This window comes from Gopherus flavomarginatus, chromosome 3 (assembly GCF_025201925.1).
Source record: "Gopherus flavomarginatus isolate rGopFla2 chromosome 3, rGopFla2.mat.asm, whole genome shotgun sequence".
NCBI classification, from domain to species: domain Eukaryota; kingdom Metazoa; phylum Chordata; order Testudines; family Testudinidae; genus Gopherus; species Gopherus flavomarginatus.
In genome coordinates, this window is record NC_066619.1 from 6272256 (window position 1) to 6283129 (window position 10874).

Here is a 10874-nt window from a genome sequence, read left to right on the forward strand (position 1 = left end):
ACATTCCACTGCATGTACTTCTCTCCCTGGGGAGAAGATGAAAGAACAAACAACATGTGACAGATGTTAGACACGTTGCTTAATGCATGACTGGGACTCAGATACTACAGTGATTACTGTGGTATAAGAACCAATATAGATAGAATAAAATATTGATGCTAACTAAATATTGGGCCAAATTCAGGGCAGTTACTCCTGTTAAGGCAAGAGCTGAATTTGACTCTGTATTCAAAACAAGTCTAAGCCAGTTAGGAGGCATCCTGCAAATCAGTTCCAAGCACTACAATAGGTCTGGAGGTGGGCCTGGGTCTCAAAATCTGGATCTGAATTTGCCTCAGAATCCCAACTTTCCCAGAGCTTGGGAAATTTGGGTTAGTCATGAAGTTCAGATCAGGATCTGGGATGGTTCAGATCCGTTGTTCAGCTTCAGGTCCTGATTCAAATCAATGGATGCTGCTGCATACAGGGACAGTAGTTTTTCTCTTTGTTTTCCTGTCTCTTTTCCCTTTCAAGCTGTCAGTGAAGGTGTCTCTTCAAGAAAGGTCTGGTCTTCAGTTAGGGTGACCAGACAGCAAGTGTGAAAAATCGGTACAGGCGGTGGGGGTAATAGGAGTCTATATAAGAAAAAGACCTCAACATTGGGAGTGTCCCTATAAAATCAGGACATCTGGTCACCCTATCTACAGTTAAGGCAAGCAATGATCCTTTTATCGCAAGAGAGCAATACCCTGTAAGGCCTGTGGCCTCCATGGCTTTTGCCTTATCTGCTGATTTAAAGCAGGCACAAGCACAGGGATGCAAAGCATGTTTGGAATTTTTCTGCCAGCAAATCCAATGGCCGGGCTAGCAGTGCTGTAAGAGCCTAGTTGTGCTTATCAAGGGGGATGCTCTGAGATGCCATTTTTGGTTTGATTGCATATTGCTGTGGTGTGTTAATGTGTTAGGATGTCAGATGCACAAAGCTGAGTCAGAGCGAGATGGAATCAAAGGGCCTGTTGCTGATTAGGCCAGGATGAAGAGAAGGAAAAAAGGAGTGAGAGACTGCGGGTGAGGAGGAGAGAATAGCAAAGGGAGTGCATGTTTACTCACCACATGGTTTGAGGAAGGATTTTTAATTCATACACTAGTGAAGGTGTAAAGCTGTGTGATTTAGGCTCACTCACTTGCTCATTTTCACTGGTCTGGCTTAGGGGGCTGGATATACAGGAGGGGATGAGAGCTCTGGGTTGGGGCCAGAAATGAGGAGTTCACTGTGCAGGAGGAGGCTCCAGGCTAAGGCAGTGGGTTGGGATGTGAGAAGGGTAACGGCTCCAGCTCGGGGTGTGGGCTCTGGGATGAGTGTAGGAGAGGGCTCTGGGCTGAGGGGTTCGGAGTGTAGGAGGGGGCTCTGGGCTGGGATAGGAGTTTGGAGGGTGGGAGGAGGATCAGGGCTGGGGCAGGGGCGTGGGATGCGGGGAAGGTGAGGGCTCTAGCTGGGGGTGCAGACTCAGGTGGGGATTGAGATGAGGGGTTTGGGGTGTAGGAGAATGCTCCAGGCTGGGACTGAGGGGTTCGGAGGGCAGGATGGGGATATGGGCTGGGGCAAGGGGTCAGGTCACAGGAGTGGGATCGGGGTGCAGGCTCCAGCTGGCACTTACCTCAGGCAGCTCCCAGAAGCAACAGCATGTCCCCCATCCAGCTCCTACATGGCAAAGTGGCCAGATGGATCTGCATGCTGCTCCGTCCGCAGGCGCCACCCCCGCTGGTGCCATCCTTCCAACCTGTGCTCAGATAGGCAAGGGGCTCTGTCTACCTGAGGAAAGAACCACAATTCCAGCCTCCAGCTGACAAGAATCACCTCCCATCTATGGGCCATATAGAATAGAGGCACTCATCATTTTTCCTTCTATCTGAGTTTGTCTGTTTCTCTTTGTGTTTGGTTGGGGCAATTTACTAGACACACCTCATAGTTTTGAAAGGGTGCAGATAAATTCTGGGTTGCAATGCAGATAACATTTCCAGCCTTTGAGAAAAGGACTAAGAGAAGCACTGGCTTTGCAACATGCAAGATTTGCTGCACACTGAGGCTGTTAAGGTTTTGTGTTTCTGTCTGGTTATTGAGGAATTAAAAGGACCCCGAGAGTACAGCACTGGCTATGGGTGCAAATCAGCATCTAAACAACCTTTAACCGAAACGGCAGGGATGAGGAGAGAGAGTCTGAATGGTGGGCGAGGAAGAAGCCAATTGTATCTGTTCATTTTCTGGTATAAATATCCATATATTCTGTTGGTTTAAAATATGCTTGAAATAGTTATTTATCCATGTGTCCATACGCTACCCCCCTTAGTATATAAACCTTTTGTCTTGGTTAATAAGCTGCACAGACTGTAAAATCCTCATGGCAGGGAGCAGCTTGTTGTTATGTGTTTGTACAGGGCCCAGTGCAATGTGCTGTGGCCCATGAGTGGGTCTCCTAGTGCAACCACAATCTAAATAACAATATGCTGTTGTCCCGTAGCTAGGGACCAATAGCCCTTCCCTCACAGAAATGACAAGACAAAATTTAAATAATCTCAATGCTTGACTGCCCTCTGGTGGTTTTATGTATGCACATGTATCTTTTTAAATTAAAATATCTAACAGAACATAATCGTAACCAGTTAACAGCAGAAATTTCGGGTACATATAAAGCTGTGGGGAGCTTTAGAAAAAAGTCTAATGTAGACACAGCTTCAGAGCCTTCATCTCAAATGAAATCAGTGGAGTTACATCAGGGATGAATTTGGCCCAGTGAAGGTTATAAACATAGAGCCATTGCTTTGCTGAGGATCAGGTGGAAGGAGAAGCTGGGCTGAGATGGAGAAGGTTCTTTTTCAAATATTGGAATAGTTAGAACTATGTCTGTTCTATGGACAAGCAAAGGACTGGAGGCTGTCCACCTCTCACCAGCAGTACATCCCACACACCCCCAGTGGCCATAGACCAATTTCTGTGGGTGGTGTGATAATTGGACTCACCATTACTTGGGGGTCATAGTGGATCACAAGCTAAATATGAGTCAATAATGTAACACTGTTGCAAAAAAAGCAAACATAATTCTGGGATGTATTAGCAGGAGTATTGTAAGCAAGACATGAGAAGTAATTCTTCTGCTCTACTCCGCACTGATGAGGCCTCAGCTGGAGTATTGTGTCCAGTTCTGGGTGCCACATTTCAGGAAAGATGTGGACAAACTGGAGAAAGTCCAGAGAAGAGCAACAAAAATGATTAAATGTCTGGAAAACATGACCTAGGACGGAAGATTGAAAAAATTGGGTTTGTTTAGTATGGAAAAGAGAAAACTGAGAGGGGACATGATAGCAGTTTTCAAGTACATAAAAGGTTGTTACAAGGAGGGAGAAAAATTGTTGTTCTTAACCTCTGAGGATAGGACAAGAAGCAATGGGCTTAAATTGCAGTAAGGGAGGTTTAGGTTGGACATTAGGAAAAATTTCCTAACTGTCAGGGTGGTTAAACACTGGAATAAATTGCATGGGGAGGTTGTGGAATCTCCATCATTGGGAATTTTTAAGAGCAGGTTGGACAAACACCTGTCAGGGATGGTCTAGATAATACTTAATCCTGCCACGAGTGCAGGGAACTGGACTAGATGGCCTTTCAAGGTTCCTTCCAGTTCTTTGATTCTGTGATTCTATAACTGTGAGCTAAACTGTAAAAAGTACATGAGTTTGTAAGATGTCGCAAAATCCTCTAATACTAAATGTCAATGATGTATGAAAGGGAGACAGACTGCATGAGTCCAAACAAAAAGGCTTCCTGATATATCTCAAGGACTGTGTTAAGATCATGCCTCCTACCTGAGAAAAATGGAAAGAAAAATCAGTGAACCAAAATTAGCGAGTTGGAAACTAGGCCTTATTGGTGGACAAAATGATGAGGGGATGGGCTGTTTCACCATCGTTCCCCTCTTGGGTCCTTAAAGAAAGAGACTTTGGGGTAAAAAACTGGCTACTAGAGCAAGCTTCGCCACCATGGATGCCACCCCCACCATCTCATGGGTCCCCAGGCCTTCATCCTAATCCTGAGAGAGGTCCTGATCAGACCAGGCCAGAGAGAGGGACCCAGATGATGGAGGGGTGTCTTGGTAGAGCTGGTCAGGGAAGTCTGCTCATTATTAAGGGTAAGAAGAGCCAAAAGAACCTGGAGTTCCAACCATAAAGTCTGGTGGACCCAGACTCTAACTCCTTCCTGTACTCTGGAAGAGCTAAAATATGTTCTGTGTTTTACCCAGGTTCTTGTCAGTGAAGTAGCTAATTCTGGAGGCTGCTGAACACTCTTTACTTCCATTGAAGTCAATGCTTGTTGAGAGCACTCAGCATCTTGCAGTGTTCAGCCACTCATATGGTCGGCTCCATGATTAGTACAGCTCTTAGTCACACGTTCCTCACCCCAGCTCAGTTTTGTACCTGGGCCTATAACAACCACTGCTTGCAAGTGAGGAGCCTCTTTGGATTCAGAATGACTGCAAATAAGACACAGGTTTAGGGGGATGTTGACTGCTATGGCCAGTCCTGAGATGCTTTCATTTTAGAGAGGATGGGATTTGGCTCCATTCACACTGTGAGTAGCCCACCTGCCATGGCAGTAAATTAATGTGGCTTGTAATCTCTCTGGTATTAAAAATTAATATGTCACTGGCAGAAGCCATTCCTAGAGAAATGGGAAGCTCATGGCTTTGATTAGGATGATTAAGAGTAACATGAGCTCTTGGGTGCAGAAGAGACACTTCGGTTGTTAAATCAGCTGGGAGAATGCCATTCATGGCCCAATCCTGTGAGCCCACTGTATTTTTATTTCAGTGGGAGCTCTGCATTCAGAGGACAGGTTTTGCAGAACCTAGAACAACTGTTTCCTGTAGTCCCCCACAGCACCACGCAGACAGGCACTAAAGTTGTCAGGACTTGACCCAAGACTTTCAACACCCAAAAAAAAGGCCTCTGTTACTTGAGCTAAGGGAACATCCACACTAGAAAAGGTGGCGTTTCTGTTTTGTTTTACTGTGTTAGCTAACACATGGTAGCTAATAGAGGGTAAAATCCGGAGGTAAAAAATTGGTTTGCAGTTGTCACAGGTCAAGATAAACATTAACCTTGACCTTCTAACCCAGTGTTTCTCAAACTTTATTGCACCGCGACCCTGTCTGACAACAAAAATTACTACATGACACTAGGATGGGGGTTCAAAGCCTGAGTCCAAGTAAGCCTCACTACCGCAGACCGGGGTCCATAGACAAAGCTCGAGCCGCATCACCTGGGCAGCGGGTGGAGGGTGTGAAGCTGAAGCCCAAGGGCTCCAGCCCCAGACAGGGGCCTGTAACCTGAGCCCCACCACCTGTGGCTGAAGCCAAAGCCTGAGCCCCACCACCCAGGACTGAAGCCTTCGGGCTTTGGCGTCAACCCCAGGTGCTGGGGCTCTGGCTTTGGCTTTGGCTTTGGGTGGCGGGGCTTGGGCTTGGGCTTGGGCTTGGGCTACAGCAAGTCTAACACCAGTCCTGGCAACCCCATTAAAACAGGGTTGTGACCCACTCTGGGGTCCCAACCCACAGTTTGAGAACCCCTGATCTAACTCATAACAAATACAGCCGCCTTGCCCACTCTAGGATGTTACCATGCATTAGCTAACCACGCTTGGTAAAAAGACCCACCATTTTTTCTAGTGAAGGCAGGGCCTTAACAGATTTAGCTGAGAAAAAGGAGCAGACTGTTATAATCACTGGAGCCAATTCTTAGCAGGGGATAAGAAAACACAGCATGGAGCTGTGAGAGGAAGGATGGTCATTTGGTTAAGACACTGATCTGGGACTTAGGATACTGGAATTTAAGTCCAGCCTCTGCCACAGACTCCGTGTTACTGGGCAAATTGTTGATGAGTCTTTAGAAGGACAGGGCCATGTTTTGAGAAGTTAACAGGGTCAGCAGCAGCCGCTCCAAGTTGATAAGCACTCTTCCTGCCGAGTGGGGAGCTGAGGACATTCAGTGGCATGTAAGAGGTAATCAGCACCGTGTGGGATTGGGCCTTAGGTGACTGTGCCCTGTAATTCCCATTGCCTTCAATAGGCCCAGCAGCAGGCCCCAAGTTAAGACAGCACAGGATGACAAACCAAAGGAACTGAGAGGTATGGAAAAGCCTATGGTTTCAGCAGATGTTCAGGAGAGATGCTTTTGCTACATGACATCTTGTTGCCTTCCTTGGAAAACATGATTTTGTTTGTAGTAAAGCCCGAGTAGGACAGAGACTATATTTTTTTTTAAAAAATTCATCTTAACCGTGAGCGGTTGGTGGAGAAACTAGATTCCAGAGAAGATATTAAGAGATCCAGATATAAAGAGATCCAGCTGCTGGGCAGGTGGTTTCCAAATAGGCAGGTACCTCAGGAAGCAGACAGCTGTATAAACACGCAGTGGAAATGTCTCTATAGCAAGAGCTGTGCTAGGTACAAGAGCATTCCCTCAATGGGTAGAACAACTGCAAGAGACAAGAAGAAATCTGCCAATCTTGTTGAACACAAGATCTGGTCGGATACGGTTTGTTGCCACCATGTGATCACATTCCATGGAGAAGAGAGTGGCATAAAAAAGGACAGGTCCGTAGTGTGTGCTGAAGCAGCAGCAGGGCTGAAGCAATTCTAACTAGTCCCTTGGTGGTGCTGATCAGGCCTACATTGGGGTCCAAATCAGTTTGAGTTTGATAGGGTGATTCAGGTTTATAGATGCTTTAATGTAGTGCTCGGTCCATGCAGCTCACTGTATGCAAGGTGGGTGTGGTTGTCAGGACAATTGGATGAACCCTGCCTGGGAAAATCCATTTTTCAAACCCAAATTAACTTTCTTTGCAGTTTGTTTTGACCCTTAGGTCAGAGGGAGGAGAGAGAGAATTTGTCTCCATGTTTGTAGATCAGGATTTTGCTTCCTTCCCTTGCCTTACTATTTCCAACACCCTCCTGGTGCCCAGAGGAGTCCCATGTGTTAGAGGAGAGACAGCACTCTCTTATGGTTACTGTGGAGGCTGTGTCTTCTGTTGCAGATTATAAAATGGAATAGCAGCTGTGGCAACTAGACTGCTGCCTCAGCACCTGCTCCAAGGTCAGGGGATATGAGACCCATCTCTCAGCCCTGCTTCGTTCCTCATGCAATGAAGCCATGTTATCGGGAGGGCGGGGTGGGGGAGAAAGATGAATTTTATGCTGCAAAACAATGCAGGTTAGCGAACACGTGGCACCAACACCGAACATGAGGGCTCATTGTGAATGTAACCGGGAGGGCATATCTTGTACCCAGTTCTCCACCACTTAAGTCAATGAGAAGTACGTCCTTGACTTCAGCAGGAAGAAGTGCCAGCCCAAATTGAGCACATCACCTGCTAACATACAAAGCTTTCTGGGCATCAGCAGCATTAGTCCTTAGTGTGTGAGTTCAGTGACATTAGGCTGGGCCTAATTCCATTCTAGCCATGGGGAGATTTCATGCTGTGTTCCTGGGTCAATTGTAATTGGTGCAGGGGCTTTTCTGACAGGCTTTTGGATGGCCACCAGAAACAGCTCTGTTTTCCCCCGGGTGTGTTTGTGTGCACTTAACTTTAGGCACCAAGGTTTGACTATTCTGGCCTTAACGTCTCTTTCCCTCCATGCTTTTGTCCGTAAAATGGAGGAAATTGTGTTTACCCTCTTTTCGAAAGGTACCTTGGAATCCATGAATGGAAAATGAGAGAAAACAGCAAAGTTTTAATATTGTGATCTAAAACCAAACATTCTGGACACTGAAGGGTAGAAATAGGGCTTGACATGCAGAATAACCACAACTCACATAGGACTGATTGTGTAACACATATGATGGATTCTAAAGTAGGATTTTTTGATGTCATGTCACAATTTCCTTGCTTCAGGACCAGTCTACAAAATGCTAGGGCTGGTGTGAAATTCTGCTCTTGGTTACATCTGTAGTGACTCCACCAAAGTCAGTGCAAATACTTGAGATTTACCATGGGGTAAAAAAGAGCAGAATTTGTCTGAAAAGTTAAGATCCTTTGGGAGCTACAGGAAATTTAGGCTGACTTACATTTCAATTAATGAGAGAAATACTGACCGATCTCTGATGGTCACCAGTAACCAGGACCTCAGTTTTACATCTTATCTGAAAGACAGCACCTGCAGAAACTCATGGCTTCTGTCACCATGCTGGAGCATGGTTTCCTGGGACACACTTCTGTTCTTTCCATCAACAGAGTAAGTCTGTGTTTATACTGCATAGATTTCAAACTATATATGGAGCCTTGAGAATTGTGTTTGGCCAGGCATTGGTATGATTCCTATTTCAGACAATGGCTCAGCTCTCTGGTGGGGAAGTGAATATCCCAAGGTGTTGGCAGGGACTCCTTGGTGACAGTGTGATTATCATCCTTCCTGATTAAATGGTCATTAAGAACTCAGGCAGCATGGGAATTTATTACATATTTAGCTAAGCAGCATAACGAGGTTAATAACTCTCTCCAAAGATAAGGATTTGCCCCCAGACCATAAAAACCGCCCCTTGCTGAGACAGAAGAAGAAGCAGAGAGAGGTGAAGTTATTTCCCTAGTGTAGTCCTGTGTCATGAGGATCCTATGTGGTGAGGTATTTTATTGACCTGTATAGTTTCTTTAAATTTAATATTTATTGAAACAAAGGAAGCTTTCAGACTAGCAGAAAGAGAACTTGGGGGATCGTTGCAAGGTGGGAGGCTGTCCATGAACACTGATTTCCCTGTAGCAGGGCGTATTCCGGCAAACTGTTTTAAGGCAGTAGGTTACTCCTGTTAGAAAAGGGATTTTATCCAATATAGAAGTGTAAAGTCTCAGGTTGTGTCTGTATGTTTATTTTCTGTGTAACTTGGATATGTTTGCATTCCCCCACACTATTTCATCTTTGAATCTGTATTTTTTCTATTAAATAAACTGTTTATTTTCATCCCAAGCAGGTCTCTGGTGTGCAAAGTGTGCAAATGTGTGCCAAAGTAAGCTGATCACTGGCGGGCTGGTTTCACACCCTTGGGGCTAACAAACCAGAGGGGAAGAGTCTGTGTGTCTGTAAGTAAGAACTTGGGAAAGACAGATTTGGGGAGACCTGGAACTGGAAGGGCTGATGTCACTTTGCAAAGCGTAACTAGGCTGGCAAGAGCTAGGATGAGACCTTATGCTTGTGGGCAGGGTATTGGTGTGAGGGAATTGTACCACAGCTGCACAGCACAAAGGCTCCCAAAATTACAGGGTAGGTAGTCACAAAATTTTTTATTGGTCTGGGGGGACCCCAAAAGACACATTTGTGCTGTGCAGTAATGCCACGTATGGAATGTTGGGCGCATCATCTGCATTGTCATCATGTGACAAAGTAAAGAGGTAACAGAGCCTATTTATGCAGTGCTAATGTGACTGCACTTGCAATTCTGTGAGGGTTCTGGGCACCATGGTACCAGCAGGACACTGACACATCGCAGAAAGTACAGCGAGGAGCAAGACAAGAAATCAAGGAGCTGGAGAACTGGACTCAGGAGAAAAGAGTCTAAAAGGTGGTAAATGTGTTGAATTTAAGTGACGACTAAGAGTTGTGCTTGGTTATGGCCTTCAGGTACGTGGTGGGTAAGCATGTCAAATCACTATTTAAAGAGGTATGGAAGCAATTGGGATGACATTAAGGGAAAATTTTGGTTGAATAGTAGGGAAAATTCTCCACAGTGAGATTTATTAAGCTGGGGAATCATCTCCTGACAGATGGTGGAAGCCTCATCACTTGGATCTTTTAATTAATAGTAAATGGTAAGGAGTTTTGTAGGGGACAGTCCAGCACTGGCAAGAGATGGGGACCTGGATAGTGGGTGATTTCCATCTCTTACTGCTGGGATTCTAAGAGGTTTGTGTGTGTTTTTTACATTGTTGTCCTTGTTGGCTACCAGAACCATGTGTGTGTATTATACCTTGTAAATCCTATGCTTATTTAAGGGTGATCAATCTTTTTCATTCTGAGGCCCTCCCAACATACTATAAAAACTCTAGGGCCCAGTGGGAATTGTCTGTGTATGTTCAAGACTCCTGGCTTCAGACCTGTGTGTTGGGGGTTGGAAGGGGCTCAGGGATTTAGCCCTGTGAGGCACCAGGGCTTGGGGCCCCGTGCTTCAGCCATGGGGCCCTGCAGCCCCCTGAAACCAGCTTGTGGCCCCTGAACCGTTGATTTAAACCACCACATCATTCACAGTCAATTATCTATTAGCTAATAGGTGTTATCCCAAGAGAACAATCTCCCTCGCTTTCATGTGAGAGGACGTAAGACAATGTTTTGACATGAGTTCGTTTTTACATGACCTCCCCGGGCTGGTGGACAGGTGATTGGAGTGTGGATGGGACATATAGGCCATTAACAAGAACGCGGAGGAACTCAGGGAATCTGAACATTATCGAGGATTCCTGCTCTCCCTGGAGCTGCCAGCGGCAGGCAGGACGGGCTGCACAGCTGAGCTACCTGCAGCCTCCTGATCTGCTGTGCTGTGCAGAGCTTGGGAGTGGGGGGTCCCTGGTCTCTGCGGAGCTGGGATGAGGGACAAGGGGGCACCTGTCTGTGCAGCAACCTCTGGCTCAGGATTGGTGGTTGTTGGCTGCTGTGTGAACAACTGTTCAGTGGTCTGCTTGAAGAGACAGAATGCGACACACTCTCCCAACACACACACTCCCCACAACACACACACTCCTCCCCCTGCACACTCCCCCAACACACACTCCCTTCACTCTCACACACACTCCTCCCCCTGCACACTCCTCCAACACACACTCCCTTCACTCTCACACACACACTCCTCCCCCTGCACACTCC